The sequence below is a fragment of the Choloepus didactylus genome, chromosome 6, assembly GCF_015220235.1.
Source record: "Choloepus didactylus isolate mChoDid1 chromosome 6, mChoDid1.pri, whole genome shotgun sequence".
NCBI lineage: Eukaryota > Metazoa > Chordata > Mammalia > Pilosa > Megalonychidae > Choloepus > Choloepus didactylus.
The window spans coordinates 113,770,611-113,794,101 of record NC_051312.1 but is presented as its reverse complement, the minus strand read 5'-3'; the positions used below and the strand labels follow the sequence as shown (position 1 = coordinate 113,794,101).

Sequence of the window (23,491 nt, the reverse complement as noted above, 5' to 3'; positions counted from 1 at the left end):
AGGATAGATCACATGCTGGGCCATAAAACAAGCCTCAGTGAATTTAAAAAGATTGAAATTATTCAAAACACTTTCTCTAACCACAAGGAAATGCAACTAGAAGTCAATAACCATCCAAGATCCAGAACATTCACAAGTATCTGGAGATTAAACGACACTAGTGAACAATCAGTGGGTCAAAGAAGAAATTGCAAGAAAAACTGCTAAATATCTAGAAATGAATGAAAATGAGAACACAACATATCAAAACTTTCGGAATGCAGTACGGGGGGGCAGGGTGATTTACAGCTCTAAATGCATACATTAAAAAAGGAAGAAAGACCTGAAAATCAAAGAACTAATGGAACAACTGAAGAAGCTAGAAAATGATCAGCAAACTTATCCTAAAGCTAGTAGAAGAAAAGAAATAACAAGGATTAAAGCAGAAATAAATGATATGGAGAACAACAACAACAAAACAACAGAGAATAAATAAAACAAAAGGTTTGTTCTTTGACAAGATTAACAAGATTGACAAACCCTTAGTTAGAATAACAAAGTCAAAAAGAGAGAAGATCCAATAAAATAATAAATGAGAGTGGAGACATTATTGCGGATCCCAAAGAAATCAAAAAAGCGTAAGAGGATACTATGAACAACTGTACACCAACAAACTACATAATTAAGAGGAAATGGATAATTTCCTGGAAACCCAAGAACAACCTAGACTGACCAGAGAAGAAACAGAAGACCTCAACCAACCAATCACAAATAAGGAGATACAATCAGTCATCAAAAAGCTTCCTACAAATAAATGCCCAGGGCCAGATGGCTTCACAGGGGAATTCTACCAAACTTTCCAAAAAGAACTAACACCAATCTTACTTAAACTCCTTCAAAAAACTGAGGAAAATAGAACACTGCCTAGCTCATTTTATGAAGGGAACATCATTCTAATACCAAAACCAGATAAAGATGCTACAAGAAAGGAAAACTACAGGCCAATCTTCCTCATGAATATAAACAGCAAAAATTTTCAACAAAATACTTGCAAATAAAATCCAAAGACACATTAAAAAAATCATATATCATGACCAAGTGGGGTTCATTCCAGGCATGCAAGTGTTGTTCAATGTAAGAAAATCAATGTAATATAATACATTAACAAATCAAAAGGGAAAAAAATCAAATGATCATTTCAACAGATGCTGTAAAAGCATTCGACAAAATTCAGCATCCTTTTATGATAAAAACACTGCAAAAGGTAGAAATTGAAGGAAACTTCCTCAATATGATAAAGAGCATGTATGAAAAACCCACAGCCAGCACAGTACTCAACGATGAGAGACTGAAAGCCTTTCCTCTAAGATCAGGAATGAGACAAAGATGCCCGCTGTCACCACTATTATTCAACATTGTGCTAGAAGTTCTACCCAGAGCAATCCAGCAAGACAAAGAAATAAAAGGCATCCAAATTGGAAAGGAAGAAGTAAAACTGCCATTATTTACAGAAAATATGATCTTATATTTGGAAAACCCTGAGAAATCAATGACACAGCTTCTTAAACTAATAAACAAATTCAGCAAAGTGGCAGTAGACAAGATTAATGCATATAAGTTAGTGATGTTCCTATATACTAGAAATTACCTAACTGAAGAGACATTCAAGAATAAGATTCCTTTCTTAATAGCAACTAAAAAAATTAAGTACACAGGAATAAACTTAACCAAGGATGTAAAAGACCTCTACACAGAAAATTACATAACTTTACTGAAAGAAATAAAACGGGACCTAAAGAGATGGAAAGATATTCCATGTTCATGCATAGGATGGCTAAACATTGTTAAGATGTCAATCCTACCCAAACTGATCTACAGATTCAATGCAATTCCAATCAAAATTCCAACAACCTACTTTGCAGACTTGGAAAAGCTAGTTATCAAATTTATTTAGAAGGGAAAGATGCCTCGAATTGCTAAAAACATTCTAAAAAAGGAAAACAGAATGGGAGGGTCTACATTTCCTGACTTTGAAGCTTACTATAAAGCCACAGTAGTCAAAACAGCATGGTATTGGCACAAACATAGACATATTGATCAATGGAATCGAATTAAGAATTCAAAAGTAGACTTCCAGATCTATGGTTAATTGATTTCTGACAAGACCCCCAAATCCACTGGACTGAGACATAACACCCTCTTCAACAAATGGGGCTGGGAGAAGTGGATATCCATATCCAAAAGAATGAGAGAGGACCCTTACCTCATACCCTATACAAAAATCAACTCAAAGTGGGCTAAAGACCTCAATAAAAGAGACAGTACCATAAAACTGCTAGAAAATAATGTAGGGAAACATCTTCAAGACCTAGTATTAAGAGGTTGTTTCTCAGACCTTACACCCAAAGCACAAGCAACGAAAAAAATATGTATATATATAAATGGGAACTCCTCAAAATCAAAATCGTCTGTATGTCAAAGGAATTTGTCAAAAAGGTGAAGAGGCAGCCAAGACAATGGTAAAAAATATTTGGAAACCACGTATCTGATAAGAGACTGATATCTTGCATATATAAAGAAATCCTACAACTCAACAACAATAGTATTAACAGCCCAATTATAAAATGGACAAAAATCTGAAAAGACATTTCTCTGAAGAGGAAATACAAATGGCTAAAAAACACATGAAAAAATGTTCATCTTCTTTAGCTATTAGTGGAATGCAAATCAAAACCACAATGAGATACCATCTCACACCAATAAGAATGGCTGCCATTAAACAACCAGGAAACAATAAATGCTGGAGAGGATGTGCAGTAATTGGAACTCTTATTCATAGCTAGTGGAACTGTATAATGGCAAAGCCTCTGTGGAAGACAGTTTGGCAGTTTCTCAAAAAACTAGATATCAAATTATTCTCCAATCCTGCAATTTCACTTCTCGGTATATAATCAGAAGACCTGAAAGCAGTGACACAAACAGACATTTGTACTCCGATATTCATAGCAGCATTGTTCACAATTGCCAAGAGGTGGAAACAATCCAAGTGTCCTTCAACAGACAAGTGGATAAACAAAATGTGGTGTGTGTGTGTGTTTGTGTGTGTGTGTGTATGATGGAATAATATGCAGCAGTAAGAAGGAACAAGGTCCTGAAACATATGGCAACATAGATAACCTTTGAGGATACAATGCTGAGTGAAATCAGTCAGACACAAAAGGAGAGATGTGGTATGTTACTACTACTATGAACTCCCAGAACAATGTAAAATCAATGTCTTATAATATAGATTATTGGGGACTTAGTGATAGACAGAAGCTATTGGAGGAGGAATGATAATCTAATATGTTCAGATATATTAATGAGGGTGAATTCATAATATGGTAATGGATAGGGGTGACAATTGTTTGTTAATGGGATTATAAGTATCAGCGCTCTATTGAATGCAAATAAGATTGAAAGGGGTTGTTTAAAGGCATATATCCCACAGATTAGCACTAGAAATATAGATAGGTGCTTGCAGAACATATTTCTAAAGTATGACACTTGTACAGAGAGTTGACAGAAGACTGATATATGGGAAAAATCTACATATTGCATACCAGGGACTATAATTAACAGGAATTTCTTACCGGTACCACACAAATACTATGGACAAATAATTAAGGGCTGAAAAGAGCTGTGGGGTGTGTTGGGTCACGAGAATTGTTTAAAATGGAGAACAATGAGGAGTGTACAACTAAGTGATGATTATGTGAGATATGGATGGATTATCAAGAACAGAACATATGCTATGTGAATTTAGGAACCCTCTACTTTATAAGTCAAGCCCTCATTCTTGAGGCTTGTTCTTGTGCAACTTATGGTTGTAAAGGGGAGGCTAAGCCCACCTATAATTATGCCTATTGAGACTCCTCCAGAGAACCTGTTTTGTTGCTCAAATGTGGACTTTCTCTCTCTAAGACCAACTCTGCAAATAAATTCATCATTCTCCCCCCAACAATGGCACAGGACCCCCCCAGGTGAATGAGTCTCCCTGGCATTGAGGGATTGAGAATGCCTTTTTGAACAAAAGGGGGAAAAGAAAGGCAACAAGATAAAGTTTCAGTGGCTAAGAGAATTCAAATAGAGTCAAGAGGCTGTCATGGAGGTTACCCCATGCAAGCTTTAGCTAGATATGCCAAGTGGCCACAGTATGATAAGCCCAAGTCAACAGAAGTACCAAAAACCCTAAAGAATACCCAGCTCCCTATCTGAGACTCTATAAATTTTCACTCACTAATTTTATTCTTTAGAAATTTAAATCCTCCAGAGAACTATGCCAGGTAAGTATCCAAACCCAGAGCAATAGCTTCTTCAAGAACATTAACCAGATGTGTCCCCTTTTCCCATATTGTTTCCACACCTTTTCAACATGAACAAGTTAGGGTGGTTACTGCCTACCTAGACATCCCTGAAAATTGGGAAGGTGATTAAAATGGAGGAAGGGGTAGCAACAGACAAGATCGAACTTAATAAAGGATTAGGAATACTGTATCTCTATATAATTTGCTTTTTTTTAGTTGCTAGGTTATTAGAATAGCTAGAAAGAAAGAAATGAAATGGTAGAACTGTAACCCATAGTATTCTTTCAATTTTGCTCTATAGCTACTTGTTAAATTGTAATTTGAAAGTTATCATCCTTTTGTATATATGTTATATTTCACAATAAGTAAATAACTAAAACTACGATAGTATAAGTCAACATTTTTGGAAATTTCCTATATAAACTACTTTTTAAATCATACTTCGAAAGTTATTACCTTTTTGCATATATGTTATATTTCACAAAACAGAAATAACTGAAACTGTGGAACTGTAACTTATAAAATTCTTTGAAATTTGCTCTATCACTACTTGTTAAATTGCACTTAGAAAGTTATCACTTCTATTATATATGTTATATTCCACAATAAAAAATATGATAAAAAGAAAGTAGGATGGTGACATAGTAAAGTAATATTGCTGTTTACTTACTTCATTTAACAGACCCATACTGTGTACCAACCACCTGTTGGTAATTATGCCAAAACCAGTGAGACAAAATTTTTAAAATTCCATGTTTCCTTTGCCTAATGAAGTCCAAAAACAAAAGAAATGAGTAACTGAAATACTTTGAGATATTTGCTATAAATTAAGACATAAACAATCTATGGGATCAGGACTAATTATGAGGGATAAAGGGATGTTCTTGACTGAAGTAATAAGATGCAAGATGAGTCTTAGGTATAAGAAACAACTTAGCATGTTTTAAATAAGTAAGTATATATTCTAAGTTAAGTAGTATAGATGAAGGCATCATATATAAGGGCATAATCATTAAAAATAGCTGAACTGAAGGGATCAAAATAAAACATGTTAGAATAAATTTGGAGGCAGTTCATCAATGTTCTTAAATACCTTCCTCAGAAGCTTGAGGTTTTACTATAGGCAAAGGAGAGGTGCCAAAAGTGGTGAAATAAGTAGAGGAATACTACACAAAGGTAATTTTGTGGGAATGTCAGACATAGATGAAAGTTAGGAGGCACTGGTGAAAGGGAAATCTGCTAAAAGGCTATTTAAATAGTTTAGAAAATAGATAATGAGAATAGAAATTATGATAGTAATGATGAGTTAGTGAGGAAATAATAAATCTGTGAGCTATTTAGGACTTATATTTAGCTGAATTTAATATCACATTAGACGTGGAGATTGACAATTGTGAATATATGGCTAACATCAGAGATTCCTGTTAAGGAAGCTGAATGAATGATGATGCTAGTTAATCATGTTTCAAAATGGAAATCCATTTAGAGTCAAACTAATTAATAAATTTGTTTGAACTATGATGAGTTTAACATACCTGTGAGATATCACTAAAGATGTCCAGTGGCCATTTGGAATACAATCATGAAACCTACAGGAGATGTTGGGGTTGAAAATAGATTTGGCAATCACTAATATATATATACTAGATGCATACATGAAAATGAATGATATTGTTTAGACAGAAGCTATAAAAGAGTCTAAGATGGAAGCTAGAATCTATTTACTAGCTCTTTCTTTTCTTCCAATATATTCTTATGATCCATAACTAGTAATAGAAATCTTATTTTACCTTATAAGATTGAAGTATTCTAAAGAAAAATTCACATCTCTCATCTGTCTTTCTATCTAAATTCTTTCAAGTATGCTCCTCAATATTCATACATTTTTCATATACACTTTTTGAAATATAAATGGTAATAGCAACAACAACTAGGTATAAGAAAACTCATTGATTTCTCCTAGTATTTTAGGATGCCCACATTCTGAGAATTTGTAGTTCTTAAATCACTAAAGTAAAAGAAACACACACACACACACACACACACACACACACAAATTTACAAACTTCTGGGGCAGTCATCAAGTTGGCAACTTAATTTTTCTAAGTAAGAATGACAGGGGGGGAAAGCAAGCATGAAAGAAAAAACAAAAATCTGCACCCCATTTTAATTCTCATTTTACCACAGGTATTTTAACATTCCAAAAGGAAAAAAGCCATTAAGGTAAAATAGAGAACAGTTCTTCTCAAGAAAAAAGTATTGTAAATATTAAAATGGCAAAGCCTTTGTTATCGTTTTATATATTTAGATAGTTCAGGACTCCTTTCTGAGGGTAAAATTTTCACTTTGTTTCTGTGGGGAAGACTCCACAATATTGTTTCCCTTCTCTCCATGATTTTAGCTGCTCCAAACGTAAAAATGCACTTAGGAATAAATATCCAATATAGGTCAAACTAATGAGTTAATCATTGTTTACGAGGGAGTTTTGCATTTCTTAGGACATGCATTTTGGTTTACTAATCTTACCTAAGAAATGATTTTATTGGTATTTCTTCCTAATCATAGTCATTTTATATCACACTTTTTGCTTATGTTTTACCATTTCACCAGATAATAAGTACCTTGAGGATATACGTATGACTCATCTTTGTATTCTCCTCCGTGCATAAAACCGTAAGTCCAAAATGAAGGAGAAATAATGCATTTCTCAAAAAAAAAAAGAAAAAAAAAAAGAATAAAGTCACTGCTTCCAGACCTACTCTAAAAAATTTTAAAGGACTATCTTCAGATAAAAATGTCCATCTACATAAAGAAATGAAAAGCACTGGAAATGGAATAAATGAAGACAAAATATTATTTTAGTTGCTCTAAAAGATAACATTGTTTAAAGCAAATGTAGTAACAAAATTTGTATGGTTATAACATATGAAAATTAGCATGTAGCATACAAAAAACGAAATGTATGAGAGCAATGGTACAATAAAAGGGGGGGAGAGGAATAGGTAATAAACTAGTATAGGGTCCTCACACTACATGTGAGTCAGTATGGACAACCAGCAAAAATATTTTTATTTTAAAAAAGGGGTGTAAATAATAAGTAAAGAGATAAGATAAAATAAGATAGAGCCATAAAAAAACATTCATCCAAAGAAGGAAGAAAGAGAGGGAAAAAAAAAAAAGAAACAAAACAAATAAAAAAAATAGAAGACAAATAGCAAGATGATAGATCTAACACCAACAACATCCGTATTTGGTCTAAGCACCCATTTACAGACAGAGACTATCAAAATGGATTAAAAAAAAAAAAAGCAAGACCAGATATATGCTGCTTATAAGAAGCACAATTTAAATATAAAGATACTAGTAAGTTAAAGATAAAATGTTGTAAAATGACATACCATGATAACACTGATTAAAAAAGCTGGAGTGATGTATATTAATATCAGATGATGTAGATTTCTGAATAAAAAAAATATTTTCAAGGATGAAGTCATTTCAAAATGATTAAGGGGTCAATTCATCAAAAGGACATAATAATCTTAATTTTTTATGCATCTAATAACAGAGATTCAAAATATATGAAACAAAACTGATATACTTGAAATTACAGTCAGTGATTTCAAAAGCTTTCTCACAATAATGGATGGAACAAGCAGACAGAAAATCAGGAAGGATATACTGGATATGAACAATACTGTCAATCAATGTTACCTTATTGACATTTATAGAATACTGCATCCAACAACAGGAGAATACACATTCTTTCCAAGACTCAGAGTATTTACCAAGATATACAATATTTTCAGCCACTTAACAAGTCTCAATCTAGTTAAAAGGATTCTATTCATACACAGCATGTTCTCTGACCACTATGGAATTAAATAAGAAATCAAAAACAGACATCTCTTTGGAAAATACAAAAATACATTGAAATGAATTAACAGACTTCTAAATAACCCAGGGGTAAAACAATAAATAAAAAATAAAAGTAAAATCTTTTGGTACTGAGTGAAAATAAAAACACAACTTATCAAAATGCATGGGGTGTGTCATAAAAGACATACTTAGTGGGGAGATTCATACCACCGAAGACCTATATTAGAAAAGGAGGGGTAGACCTCACTGACCTCAGTCAGCATCTTAAGAAACTATAAAAAGAATAAATTAAATCCAAATTAAGCAGAATAAAGAAAAAAGACCCACATATAAACAGAAAGCTATTTTTGACAAAGATGCTAAGGCAATTGAATGGAGAATGGGTAAACTTTCCAACAAATGATTCTTGAAACATTGAAGATTTATATGCATAACAAATAACTATGATCCATATCATGTATCATATATAAAAATTAACATCAAGTGGCACACAGACCACTACAACTATAAAAGTTCACAATTTCTAATTTTTGTCTGAGCTTGAGGCCCTGCACAAGAAGAAAGTGAAAATTAAGGCAGAGTTGTAAACTGCTTGACCATTTAGGGCATGGCCCAACACACACACACACAGAGTTCTTCAGTAAAAGGCGGAGACTTACTGCTTCAAAACATTAAAAATATACCTGACCAATCACTTGTGGGCCACTAAGCTAACCAGGCAGTAATTTCAATGACCACACACACCAAAGAATACACACATTACAGAATCAGTTCATGAAAATCATTAAACAAACTATAAGCAGCAGCAACAAAATTAACAGTAACAATCTAAAATCCTAGGGAGGGGGAGAAATAAGATTTCCACATTTGCAAATAATACAATTTAAGCTATTCCGTTTCCAATGAAAACTAGGAGGCACTTAAAGAAACAGGAAAATTTGGCCTATGTACATGAAAGAAAAATAACAGTAAATAGAAATTGTCCCTGAGGAAGTCCAAATGTTGTAATTATTAGACAAATATTTTAATCAGCTATTAAAAGTATGTCAAAGAAAAAAGAAATCATGTCAAAAGAATTAAGGGAAAGTATGACAATAATTTCTTAACAAATAGAGACTGTAAATAAAGATATAAATTATAAAAAGGACCAAATAGAAATTGTGGGTTTGAAAAAATCAATAATTGAAATGAAAAATTTACCAGAGGGACTAAAAAAATGTATTGTTCTACAACTTCTGAAAATAAGAAAAATCATTAAAAAATTAGAAGACTCACTAAACTCGAAGATAGAGAAATTGAGTTCATTGAGCCTTAGAAATAGAAAGAGAAATGAATAAAGAAAAAGTAAATTCCAGAAACCTATGGGACACCATCAAGCATATACACAATAGGAATCCCAGACTAAGGGAAGAGAGATAAGAGAGAAAAAAACGCTATTTGAAGAAATAATGTCCAAAAACTTCTCAAACCTGATGAAAAGCATTAGTATACACACCCATGATGCTCAATAAACTCTAAATAAGATAAACTCAGAAACATCCATTCAGGCACATCATAATCAAATGGTTGAAAGTCAAAGACAGAGAATCTTAAAGGTAGCAAAAAAATAAAAAATAAAATAAAAGACTCAACCTCTACAAGTGTCATCAATAAAATTAACAGTTGATTTCTCATTATAAACCATAGAGGCAATAGGATGACACTGTCAAATGCTGAATGAAAAGTACCGTCAACCAAGAATTCTATGGTTAGCAAAACTCTTTCAAAAACAAACAATTAAAATATTCCCAGATAAACAGAGTTCACTGCCAGCACACCCGCTTTACAAGATAAACTAAAGAGAGTCCTTCAGTCTGAAAAGGCAAGTTTATGCTAACGTTAACACGGAAATGCAAGGGACCCCAGATAACCAAAACAATCTAGAAAATATGAACAAAGCTGGAGACTCCCTTTCACTGGTTTCAATACAAAGCAACAGTAATCTAGTGTATTACTGGCATAAGAATAGAATTATAGATCAATAGAATAGAATTCAGATTCCAGAAATAATTCCTTAAATGTATGTTAACTGATTTTCAACTAGGATGTCAGTAAAATTCAATGGGGAAATAATAGTCTTTTTTATTTGTTAAATTTTACTATTCGTTAAATTAAGACTATTCGTTAAATTATTTTTTTCCAACAAATGATGCTGGGGTAACTGGATATCCAATAGAAATGGAACCATATATTTACACAAATATCCATGCTTAAATATTTACAGTAGCATTATTTATAATAGCCCAACTAGGAATAAATTAAATGTCCATTAGCCAATTAATAGATCAACAAAATGCTTCAAATCTATACAATGGAATACTATTAGGCAATAAAAAGTAATGAAGTACTGACGTGCTAATATGGGTGAACCTCAAAAACAGTATTTTAAGTGAAAATAGCCAGACACAAAAGACTACATATTATATGGTTCTGTTTATATAAAATGTTCATAAAAGGCAAGTCTAGACATACAGAAACTAGACTATTGTTTGCTAAGGCATGGATGGTAATGGCAAATAATGGGAAATATACACAAGCAATTTTTGTAGAGTAATAGAAATGTTCTAAAATTGGATTGCGATGAAGTTTGCACAACTCTAAATTTACTAAAAACCCTTGATTCGTACCCTTAATGCTGTCATCAGCAACAAAACACATTCAGACACACACTGAGATACCCTATTATTTATTAGAATAGTTAAATTTAAAAAGACTGATTATACCATGTTTTGGTGAAGATGAGAACATGGGATTCTAATTAAAACACTTCTGGTGGTATGTGAAGTATTACAATCCCTTTGGAAAGTATTTTTGCAGTGTCTTAAAAAGATAAATCTACAGCTACCCTAGGATCCAGGCTTTTAAGTTGTAGATATATATCCAGGAGATATAAAAGCCTACATCCATACAAACTTGTAAAAGAATATTAATTGAAGCTTTATTTATGACAAAGCTCAAAACAGGAATAATCCAAATGCCTATCAATGGATAAATGAAAACATATCCAGTGGTAGATCCATACAATGGAATACCACTCAACAGTAAAAATTCAATGAACTAAGGATAAATTCCACAACTGGGTGAATCTCAAAATAATTTGATTGAAAGAAGTCATACAAAAAAAAAGAGTACATGCTTAGGATTCTATTTCTAGAAAATTATTGAAAATTCAACCTAATCTATAATTACAGAGCACAGATAAGTTGCCTGAGGAATATACGTGATGCTGGTAAAGGAGGGAAAGAAGGAATACAAACGGACACGAAGAACAACTGGAATAATGAATATATTCCCTACCTTGACTGTGATGATTGCTTTCATGGGTACATCCACATATCAAAACTTAACACAGACAAGGCACCCTGGCCTTCCCAAAAGTTTCATTAAAAATTATTTTTGAAACTCCTAGAAAAAATATCCCCCAAGTCCTTTAAAAATAATATTACCATCCCCCTTTATTTTGTACATTTTACTGTAACTTTTAAGCTTTATCTTCAAAGTTGCATTATTTTCAACTACTACAGCTGTTCTCTCATCTGTTAATTGCCCCAGTCCTTTAACTTAATGGAAATTTAGTACTTATTTAACCAATGTATTTAATTACCACTTTATACTTTTCTAAGTGTTTTCAGATATAGCATGTTATTTGATACAGGTTTTTAATTATAAAGCACATTAACATACTTAGATTCTATTTTTGACTAGTAGATAAATTTTCTAAATATAAATATTAATATTTTATAACTCAATTTTGTCACATAATTATTGTTTTTCCAATCTCCTCTTTCATCTTATCTACATTTTTAATTGCACTCAAAGCTTTAATTATATTACCTATCAAAATTGTATTCTTACTGTTTTCCTGGCCATTGCTAGGTATTTTACACATATTATCATATTTAATCTTTTTGAAACTTTCTTGAAGTAGATATTATATCTCCATTTTATAGGTGAGGGAACTGCAGCTCATGATAGGCAAAGTAACATTTCCCAGTTGACAGTGTCGGAGGCAGAATAAATACTTAGTTTGGCCTCATTTGAAGTCTACTATCCTAAATTCTATAGTATTATTTTGTTCTTTAAACTCTTTAATGGAATGTTGAACTGTATTTCTACCGTCCAAGTATTAGTTTTCTCTCAGATTTACAATTTGATTCTTTATAGATTTCCTTCTGCTCTAAATATTCTGCTTTAAATATTATTTAAACCATAATCTTGGCCAAAGTATATTCAGTCACCATCAATGAGCTCTTCTCACAATTTGCCCCTGTTCAATAGCCTTCTCTTAGCAGATGTGTCTCTCATGCTACTGAACATTACGCTGATTTTCTCCAACTGTTTGATATGTGAGAATCTGGTTTCTTCTGAAAGTCTCTCAGCCTCTGAACATCTATTTAAGTTGCTCTTCCTGAAATGCATTACATACAATTGACTTGATTCTTTATCTAATGATTTCTGCTTTTCCTTTCAAATTAACTTTTATGGTCCACTCTTCCCTTTTATTGACTATGTCGATTACTCATGTCCTAGTGATTAAACATAGTAGGTGACTGACATATTTTACTTCATTAATGAATAAATTACTCACATGACAGCATATACTTATACAATAATTGCCATGTGCCAGGCACTATTTTAAGTGCCTTAATCCTTAATTTTACCTTAATCCTATGAGCCTTTGAGATAGATAGTATGGTTAGCCTCATCTCTGTAAACAAGAAAACTGAGGCATGAGAAGTTATGCAAATTATTCAAGGTTTTTGCTTTGGATGTTATGTGAAAGATCTTCGGTGATGAGGTACAAACACAGATAGCAGCCAGCCAAGAAAGCATGAAAGGCCAGCTTTGTTAGCTCAAACAAAGGCCCTGGAGGAGCAGAGGAGAGAATGAGGGCAATGGAGGGGTACCCTGGGTTTATCTAACCTAGGCTCCTATGAGGGTCCCTGGAAGAGGGGAGGAAGAGCACAAGTGAGTTCCAAACTTTTGCCTTTATTGTGAAACAGAGGGGAGGGATATAACTTTCCTGCCAACTGAAAATTTCAAAGTATATGGTATAAAAAAGCAGAAGTGGTAAGGGCAGTTGAGAGACGCTAAAGGCAGCTTCGTACAGTCCAAGCCATATGAAGATACAGGCCCTGTTAGTTGTGGTTATCCCCAGGGTAGGGCTAACCGAGGGTTGTTCAAAGGGAAAGTCATACCTAAGCCAGGCAGAATGCTGAGGCACCCAATAAATTTATTTTTTGCCATTACAGGTCACCCAGCTAATAAACAGTGGAGTTGGGTTTTGGACGCAAGCAGTTTGGCTCCAGAGTTCATGCTACTAATTCTTATGCCATACTGCCTCTCATTAATAAATGGATGTGGATCTTACTCTAGGTTAAGTCTCTTTTTAGAAAAGAATATAGCAGAGTTTTTGTGTCTGTTTTGTCATAGGAAGGTAAAGATTAAAGGCTGTTTAACCAATTTCTGCATTAACAAAAATTGTCTTTCAATATAAATACATTGAATTACACAGATCATATCTAAATCTCTTCCCTTTACACTAGTTGTCTCTTGCCTATGTCCTTATAATGACAAGGAAAATTTATCAAATTACTCCCCTTTTCTCACTGTATACTAGAGCCATAAACATAATATTCCAGAACACTAATGCCAGAAAATGCATATTCTTAACCTGCTACCTAATGGCGACTTCCCAAATCCTTGTCTAACATTCTTCTGAGGTATTTTTTTAAAGTTATGTTTCTTTTGTCATCCTGTTTGTATGCAAAAGAATCTCACCAATTTTTCTTTAATTTTATATCTTCAGTACTATTTTATCTTTCCTACTTTTTAAACTTGTAGTTTGTTTTAATGACTCAAGTCCATGAAAACATATCATTCTTTTTGAATTTCATATTTCTTCTACTATACATTAAAAACAGTGGTCAAGTTTTGTTCAAAAATTTTCACTCATCTCTAGAATTCAACATTGGGTTGTTCTGTCACGGGGATGTTCTCTTCATTGACAATCATATTCCTTCAACTTTTAAAATTTCAAACAATTTTATGAAATGCTCAGAGAGAACTATAGGGAATTAGATAAACAGGCATTAGGAACACATCAGGCAATCTAGTCCACACCATGCATGCCTGGCCCAAGGTTTTCTAAATGCATTCCTCCAATCTCTGCCAAATTACTGTATTCCAGATCTTATTAAGGATCCATTTTTCTTGGAAAGGCATGCATAACTACATAGTCTCCTGTCTGACTGACTTATTTCCTGGTTCCTAAACTACCTCCAAGAACACAGCAACATTTAACCCCCAAAACTTGGCGTATGCTTCCTAGACATCTTAACATTTTCATGTCAAGGACAATCCCCACTCTCCAGCCCACCTTAGGCTTTTCCTCTCATTCTCTCATTCCCAAATTTGGAGCTCTGAGACACATACTTTTCCAAGTTAATTAAAACTCAAAATGAGTGATCCCTTATTCTGAAAATGTAGAAGTGAGTGAACTGTTGAAGGGTACACAACATAATATTTATTTTTAACAAAATGTTTTATTTTTAAATTATGAGTGAATTTTTTCTATAAACTTATAAATTAACTAAGAATTCTATTTCACATCAAATTGACATCCATGTGTGAAAGAGATATTATCATATATAATGTACCTTACAACCTTGCAAAATAAAGAGTTCGGGAGTTAAGAACTCATGATATAAATGATTTTATGCTGAACAAAACAACTTGTAAACACAGTTAAGGCTAAATAATCTACAAAAGTATAATGATGTTTTGCACCCATCTTTCTAATAAATCTCCTCCTTACTTATGATCCCTATCTTGCTGACTGGTCATAATTTCAAATCAATGATTTCAGGAATAATTTAGCAGGTCATTCTTATTCTGTCACTGTCCTTATTGGAAAACTTTTCATGTTTCACCATTGAATGTAATGCGGGTATACATAAGAAAATATTTACCCCTGAATTCACTAACATGCATTCTATTTTGACAAACTGAACACGATATGTTTTCCTCCTCCAATACAGTAGTTTCTCTTCTGAGCAATATTACCCAAAATTTCTCTTTGGGAATTTCCATTTTTATCCAATTATGGTCTTGTCATTTGTATTAAGTATATATTGATATATAATAAACTATCCCCAATCATAGTTAAAAAAACAAATATTACTATCTCACCATTTCTGTGGATCTGGAATTTGCATGTGGTTTCACTGGAGGCCTCATTGTGAAGTCTCAAGGCTGCCATCAAGATATCAGCTGGGACAATAGCAATCTCAAGGCTCAATTGAGGGAGGGTCTATTTCCATGTTCACTCACATGGCTGTCACCAGGCATCAAGGCTTTGTTGGCTGATGTCAAGTGGCCTCAACTGTTCTTTGCCATGTGGTCCTCTCCCTAGAGCTATTCACAACCAGGAAGCTTGCTTCCCCTAGATTAAAGGCTGTGAGAGAGAAAACAAGAGAGGGAGTGAAAGACAGAACCCATACTCTTTTTTAACTTAATGTCTGAAGTGACATCTCATCAGTGTACACTATTTTCTTCATTATAGCAAGTCATTAGGTGCAGCTTTTTGTAATCTAAGCTCAAACATGACATCCATCGTGTTTGCCATTTTCTGTTCATCAGAAGCAAGTCACTAGGTCCAGCTCACTTTCAAGGAGAGGATATTACACAAGGACATTGTACTGGTTTGAAGTTGTTATGTACCCTCCAGAAAAGGCCAGGTTCTTTTAATCCATTCCTGTGGATGCATACTTATTGGGGTGGGACCTTTTGACCCCATTCAGGGTAGGTCTTAATTATTTTACTAGAGTCCTTTATAAGAGAATAAAAGACAGAGAAAACCCCAGAGAGCTTAGAGAAACACTCCTGAGAAACTAAGAGAGGACCCACAGACACTCACAGAGGAAGTCACTAGAACCAGAAGCTGAAGCAAAGACACCTGGGAGAGAAGGACCAGCAGACATCACCATGTGCCTTCCCATGTGACAGAGGAGACTGTAACCAGTCTTCAGAGAAGGTATGTTTTATGGATGACTGAATTGGGACATTTTCACAGCTTTAAAATTGTGCATTTGTAAGCTAATTAATCCCCCTTGTAAAAGCCCAACCCATTTCTGGTATATTGCATTCTGGCAGCTTTAGCAAACTTAAGACAGGGATACCAGGAAACAGGGAAAACTAGGGAACTATTTTAGAGGTTGCCTGTCACAGTTCTATGTCTGATTTATATGTACCCTTTTATTTCAAAAATTACTTATGTAATATTTGCTGCAAAAATCTCTCATGTTATTTTCTTGTAAATTATTTTGCCATGTATAAGTATTAATTTTATGTTATCAAACATGTTTTCCCCTGCAATGATTTCTACTGCCTTTAAATGTACAGTGACTAAAAAAGTGATAAAGTTCCACTTTTATTTTATTTCCTCTCTTTTCTCATATTTATCTCTTCATAATTATTTTCATTTTCCTTTGTGATAGCTATATTACTGAATTTTATGGACTATAAGTCTGAAGTCAAAATTATATATTTTTTCCATACAGGCAAGCAAATCTCTCCTATTTTCAAACGGAATGCATTTCTTCTTACCTAATAATCTATACACCTTTCCTTGTGATATATTAAACATCCTGCATATGCTTGCTGTTTTTCACATTTTAAACTGTAATATCTGCTGTTAAGTAATCTGCACCTTATGCTTGAATTGTTAGGTTTGAATTTTGTTAGGTTTGAATTCGTTTACACTATTACTGATATTCCTGTTGATTTATTTCCTTGTTCATGGAAGTGATGAAAATTACATCCCCCACACACCTTTCTAACCTTTGTCCTATCCTTCCTTCCTTTTGCTCAATGTCAATCTCTTTCCGAATCTATTACCCAACCTCCTTTTTGCTTTTTGAGTTTCTAAGAGCTCTATATTACCCTAGTTTTCTGTATTTGCTACTAATTTGGATATTTTAGATTTAGAAATCTGTTCCCATCATCTTTGTTTTTGTTTTCTCCCTCTCCATTAATTTCTGTAGGTAATCATTTACTGTTTTCCATGTACATCAGATAAATACATCCTTTCTGTCACTAGCATTGCAGTATTCAATAAAGGACTTTTCCACCATAATGATATATTATAGGACCTAGTCTTAATTCTTAGAGTTTATATCTAATTTAATTTTCTTGGTAACTAATGTGGTAGAATTAAAACCAAAAGTACATTGCCACGTCTTTCTAGGGTTATAGACAAGTGACCTACCACTATGTTTTATTTATTTTGGAAATAATAACCTGAGTGGCCTCTTTTCATTGTGTAATTATGATCAGAAAGTACCCATTTCCCTGGGAGGAGTTTACCTGAGTAATCAGTTATCCCTAATAAATACTGCTATGCATATATGAAAGAGAAGAATTTATAGTTCTCCAGAACAATTTTATAATGATAGGATGTGGAGTAGGGCTCAGAGGGAGAGAGAGAAGATAGAATTAGCGAGTGGCAGGAAGTGGTACAGGAAGTGGTACAGTCGGTACTGTGTTGTCCTATCAGTTCATCGGTGTAGGCTGTGTTAGGGAGGACATCCAGTAGCCAAATCCAGGCCTGGCCCTTTGTTGAGCATCTCTGTGAGACGTGTCAGTTTAGAAGGCGGAATTTTTCCCTTTTAATGACACTCATCATGTGAAAAGATTCTGGAGCCTCCTCAGGTCTTCCTTCAATCTCTATGAAAAGGAACAAGCAATTTTGCTTTATAAAGTAGTGTAAGCAGTCAGTCCTTCAAAGCCAGGAAGCAGGGTCTGAAGACCCAGCAATAAGAAGATAGCTGGCTGCTATAGCAGGTCATTGTGTGGCTTAAAGACTGGCCGGTGGCTAAGGCCTTAGAACAGAGTCTGAACAAGAATGAAACAAAACAGATGAGCCCCCCACCATGTCAGAGGAAGACATTTCTAGAAATAAGGGCAAGTCTCCTTCCATATGCTTGGGGTTAAAAAAAAAAAAAAAAGGAAAGAAAAATAAAGGAGGGGAGTGATTGGCTTTATCAAACCAACAAAAGACAGGGAAGATACACAGCATAAATAGAATAAGATGTTACTGTAGTTAAATCACTAATCCCCCTATATAAAATAGCAATTTTCCTCAGGAAGTCCATTGAAGATTGTTTGGTGGTGAACTCTGTCCTCAGTTATCTGCAAAAGAAGTTTAGATATAAGATATAATAACTAATCTCCATGAATCTATGCCTAATGATAACACGAGAAACAGTTGTAACAACATTCAAGAAAGGTATCAGAAAGGAAAGAAAATGGAAAACATCAGAATGAGTGGAAATGTATGCAAGGCTGCTCCTCATTCTGGTTTCATGCTTTTGAGCAGCCTTTTCACTGAAAGCTTCAGGACTAGTTTCCTTGGGGCTGGATGTAGGTTTAAAATTTTCCTTTTATCAGTTAACAAAAAATAATAATGTTGAACTCATCTGATAAACCAACCTCTTGATCATATCCTTACATCCTAGGATTGTCACAAGGACTGGGATGGGACTCTCTGGGGCTGGAACACGAGCAGTGTTCACAGAAATTTGTTGGCCGACGGTAGCTGTCAGTATTTTTCTGAAGGTCGTGCATCAGGAGATGGAACTTTTACAGATTGCTACATAAATATGAATGCACTGCTGCAGCATTATTAAGAAGTTTCTTATGCCTTAAGGGACTTTTATTTGTAGGCTGCAGAGTGTGACCTCAAACCAGCTAAGGTCACAAAGATTAGTGTCACACTTTAAGGTGAAAGGCACTGTTATTTTAAACCATTTCCTGACACGTCTTAATAAAATCAGTTCCTTTCACCATCTTCAAAATATTTTTACTGTTTTTTAAAAATTCAACAGATCTTGTGACTTCAATTATTTCACTGGAGTTACCAATGGAAAGGAATTCATTTTATTATAGAATTTAATTTTAATTAATGCTTTTAAATGATTAAATAAAAGAAGAGATCGAGCTGGGCTTTTCTTTATTAGTTTTTTAACCAAATCCATCTAAACAAAGGCAGCACTATTTGTGGAATTCCAATCCTAAAACTGGTATCACCCCCTGGAAGAAGAGGGAAGGGGGTAGGATTCCCGGACAAGCCAAGAGACCTCAGATACTGAATAAATCCCTGACCTACCCAAAGCTTGTCAGTAGGGTGACACCCAGAGGGGTGGAGTACTCAGAGGAAGAAACCCACTCTATGGCCATGTCCATGTGACACTCCATTCCTGCAAATTTTACAGGGCCACCCTGTTGCTGAATCTGTTCCTGACCAGAGACAGGGAGCTAGAGATGAAAGCACACAGGAGGAATGGCTCACCCAATTCTTTACACATTTCCCTGCTCACAGTGAGCAGAGCCATTCTAAACTCCTTCTACTAAAACAAAGGCCAGGGATGGAGCGGCAGGAGGGAAGGAAGTAACATTTGTCCATAAAACAGCAAAGGGTGCCTACTAGCTCTATTTCCAAATCTAATGATCCTTTGTTAAGGGGTGGAGAGAATCACAATGTGCCCAGTGGGGTGGGAGGCTGACTGTTAAAAAACGATGTGGAAAGCCCCCTCCCACCCCAGGCCTCTGGCTCACAGTCCCTTAGCATTCTGACTCTTTGTAAGGTGAAGGAATGAGAGAAGTACAGCACACAGGAAACCAAGGATGGTGATTCCAATACTGGAACTCTCCACCTCTTTCCATATATTCATCAAAGGGATAAATCCAAGTCCTCCTTCTCATTCCAGCATGGTAACCAAAGGCCCAAGATATTCAGGGCCAGCAGGGTCAGGTTCCCAGGCTATTTATGCTCAGCCCGAAACAGAGGTATTGGCCTTCAGAAAAAGTGGGACATGGGCTTCCACATAATAACAAAATCTATTATAACATTTGCAAACATATTACATTACTTAACAAAATAATAAGTGAAATCTCTTGGGAGTTAAAAAAAAAAAATCTTTCCACATCATAAGGAAGTGGAAAACCTCTTTAAAGGTGTCAAACTTTTCTTTGTATGCTTTTTAGATCGACATCTCCCTTGCCCACTTTGGTTGTGAGCCGGTCAAGAATGTCCACTTGCTCCTCGATTTCCGCCTGCATCCCCAAGGCTATGTCCCTCAGGTGGCCCAGTCCCGGGGACCGCTCACCTAAACTGCTGGTGATCTTCTGGTGATGAGGGGGGAGCTGTGGGTTCTTCACGTAAGCACCTGCACTCAGGACAGAGCTGGCCCCTCTAGCAACGGAGTCTGAGTTATCCAGTTTTCCGAGGTCTGGGTGGCTGGCCTGCTACTTAGACTCCTGTTCTCTACTTGTAGTTACGGCTGGGCCGGAGGCTGGGGGTGCTATTCTCTTCAGGTGGCGTCTCCATCGTTTTGGATTTGAAATATTGGCAAACCCCCAAACACACTCTTAATGCTGTTAGTAGTCAAAGTAAAAGGCTGGGAAACTAACCTCAGAAGAAAAAAAAAAAAAAAAAAGGATAGGACAGGAAAAAAATAAGCCTTTGTTAAAATAGCATTAGTAATGGAGGTTGCTTGGGGTTCTCAAGACTGTGGAATTATACTTTGATCTCAAGGAGACAATGTCTCTACCATATATTCAAGTGAACATTATAACATTCTAATAGTAATTACATTTACCTAGACCTATAAAATTTGTGACCATTTCAGCCAACATATGAAAGTAACCATTAAAAACTAATTATTATCACAAATGTTCATTTTCCAAATGAGGCAATTAATGAAGATTTATTTGCAAAGATAAACATTAAAAAAAAAAAAAAGTTACTTTCTAAAGGCCAAACAAGCAGTTAGCTATTAAAGTACATGAATTCTCTCAGAATTGTGTCCCTTGTTTCTGATGAAAAATACAAATAGTTGAGAATTGTCTGGGATATGTCTGTGGAGTCACAAATTTGAACTGAAAGAAACACACAGGCTCTCTTTTAATTAATTGTATAAAATGGAAGCCTTGTTAAATTTTCTCACAAAGCCAAATAAATGGTAAAGTGTTTATTTCTAGCACTTTTGAGCATAATTGTCAGGACCATTATATCCATACTTTCTGTCAGAACAATGTCCTTCTTATTCTCATATAATAGTAAAACCCCTAGGCTGAATGACAGAATTGAAAGTTGCAAATCACAACAGTTCTGAAAAGGTTCTGTTACTTGTTTCAAAACAATAATAAATTCAAAGGTATTTGTTCTATATTTTCTTATTGAGTAAAATATTTATATTATTTTTCCAGTATAAATGAATAGCATCAATAAGCACTGAGTTTTAAGACTGATCTTCCTAATCACCAATACGGCATTTCCTTTATTGCATTCCTAAATATGATGAAGCAATATTCTTGTTGATTGAGAACCTTTACTAATGAAACAATAACTTGATCTTGAGGCTCATTCTTCTCAAATATTTTTGCTTTATTTCTAAGTAAGTAATAAAAAGCATCCTTTATTCAAAAGACATCTCACTACTTCTTATCACTTACACTAGGAACCTAAAAAATAGTAAGTTAATATCTACAAGGCTCTCTTCATTCTGATAACAAACTTCAATTTTCTATAACCCCTTATGCCTTTGCTTGTGTCAGACTGGAACCAGAGAGGAACAGAATAGGGAAGAGAAAGAAGCCAGGAATGTTCAGATCACCAACTCAGGACATAAATTTGACTTTAACATTTTCTCCATAAGTGTCATCCTTCTGATTATATAGTGTATCCAAAGGGATCTAATTAGGTCAGTGGGACAAGGCAATAAGTAAATCTATTGCATAGCAATGCTCAGTGGACAATAAGGTACCTGGAACTCATGCCAAGTATCAGGGCAGCAAAACTCATTTTGGAAACTCATGAGATTATGCCAATTAGAATTTTACCAGATAGAGTTGATTTGTTCAGAAAAAAAAACATAGGTTAACCAATATTTTTCAATTATTTAATGTTTTAAGCTTACTCAAAACAAGAAAGTTTTAATCTAATTTTGAAAGGTAGAATACATATTGATTCCATTCACTTTATTTCCATCTCCACTACTATTACTCAACTGGTATAGGACTAGTTCTCCTGCTGTAAACAACTCTAAAACTGAACAAAATATATGAAATAACTCTAACCAGATTTACTGGACTAAAGAAATAACAAGGTTGGACTCCTTAAGTAAAGGGAAACAAATAAATTAGCCTCCTTGATCATGCTGGATTTCTGCCTGAAGTCACTTTTTTAACTGCATTGCAGAGAGGGGAAGCCCAAACAGAGCATGATGGTCTTGATAACCTAAAAAAGCTGTTACTAGAATTTGAGCTATTAGTGTGGCTGGAATTTTTAGGCCACAGTACTAGATGGAAGGGAGCTGTGCAGAGACGGAGCTGTGCATAGCGGTCAATTTGGTTCTCTGGCCATCGTACCTGCACAGAGAAAGACCCACAAGGTTGGACAAGGAAAAACTACTGGGGAAAGAATGCTACCAGGAAACAAGAACATCAGAGCTCTACAAGGCGAAAAACGACTGAAGCTTGCATATGTGGCTACATAGTCTACTTTCAAACAGGCTGTGCAGACGGACTTCCTTAAACATCCTGGGCATTCCATAAAGAACTCAGCAATCCCACATATTTGGAGTTGCAGTAATCAAACCATAGAGTAAAAGATATGCTATACCTGCATTATCAGATCATCAAAACAAGCCTAGAGAGGATGAAGTTGAATCAGAAGCACTTCAACTGAGCAATGTAAAGATGTAACGCAATGAAAAGTTTCTAGAATGTCTGAGGTGAGAAGGGTAGCAAGATCACAAAGTAACAGAATACTTAATAGGGCAAAATGAGAGATGAGGAGAAAAGGATGTCCGATGTCAGATTTCAAAACACTTTAAATACCAAGAGTCAAGTCTTAATTTTATACTTCAGATTAAAGATTGTTTCAGAACCTCTTTGGGGGGGGGGGGGTGGATAACATGATAAAAACTGTTATTATTTTTCTAGTGTCAATCTGGAAAAAAAAACAATTTTGGAGAAAGACTGATGAAAGGAAGAACAGGTAGGAATTAAGTGAAATTGTACAAGTAGGAATTGATTAGTCAAGGATATCATCCAGAATTGAGCAAGGGGGAGGATACAAAAAGAGACAGATCTGATTTTGGGGGTGGGAAGGAGGAGTACAATTACAGTCCATTAATCTTTTGGTATGTTTTTAATTTCTGTGAAAATTAGTATCACAGGGTGCAAAA

General features: G+C 34.7%; 1 long non-coding RNA gene across 1 annotated transcript in view; it reads right to left on the bottom strand.

The window, feature by feature from the left end:
• Positions 1 to 23,491, bottom strand: part of LOC119537787 — a 56,322-nt gene that overhangs the window by 20,183 nt on the left and 12,648 nt on the right. Inside the window, exons 2-5 of the long non-coding RNA XR_005217463.1 lie at positions 15,432 to 15,696; positions 7,724 to 7,784; positions 5,861 to 5,914; positions 4,996 to 5,090 (exon numbers count right to left, since the gene is read on the bottom strand). This is a non-coding gene — a long non-coding RNA (uncharacterized LOC119537787). The remainder of the gene's footprint in view (positions 1 to 4,995; positions 5,091 to 5,860; positions 5,915 to 7,723; positions 7,785 to 15,431; positions 15,697 to 23,491) is intronic.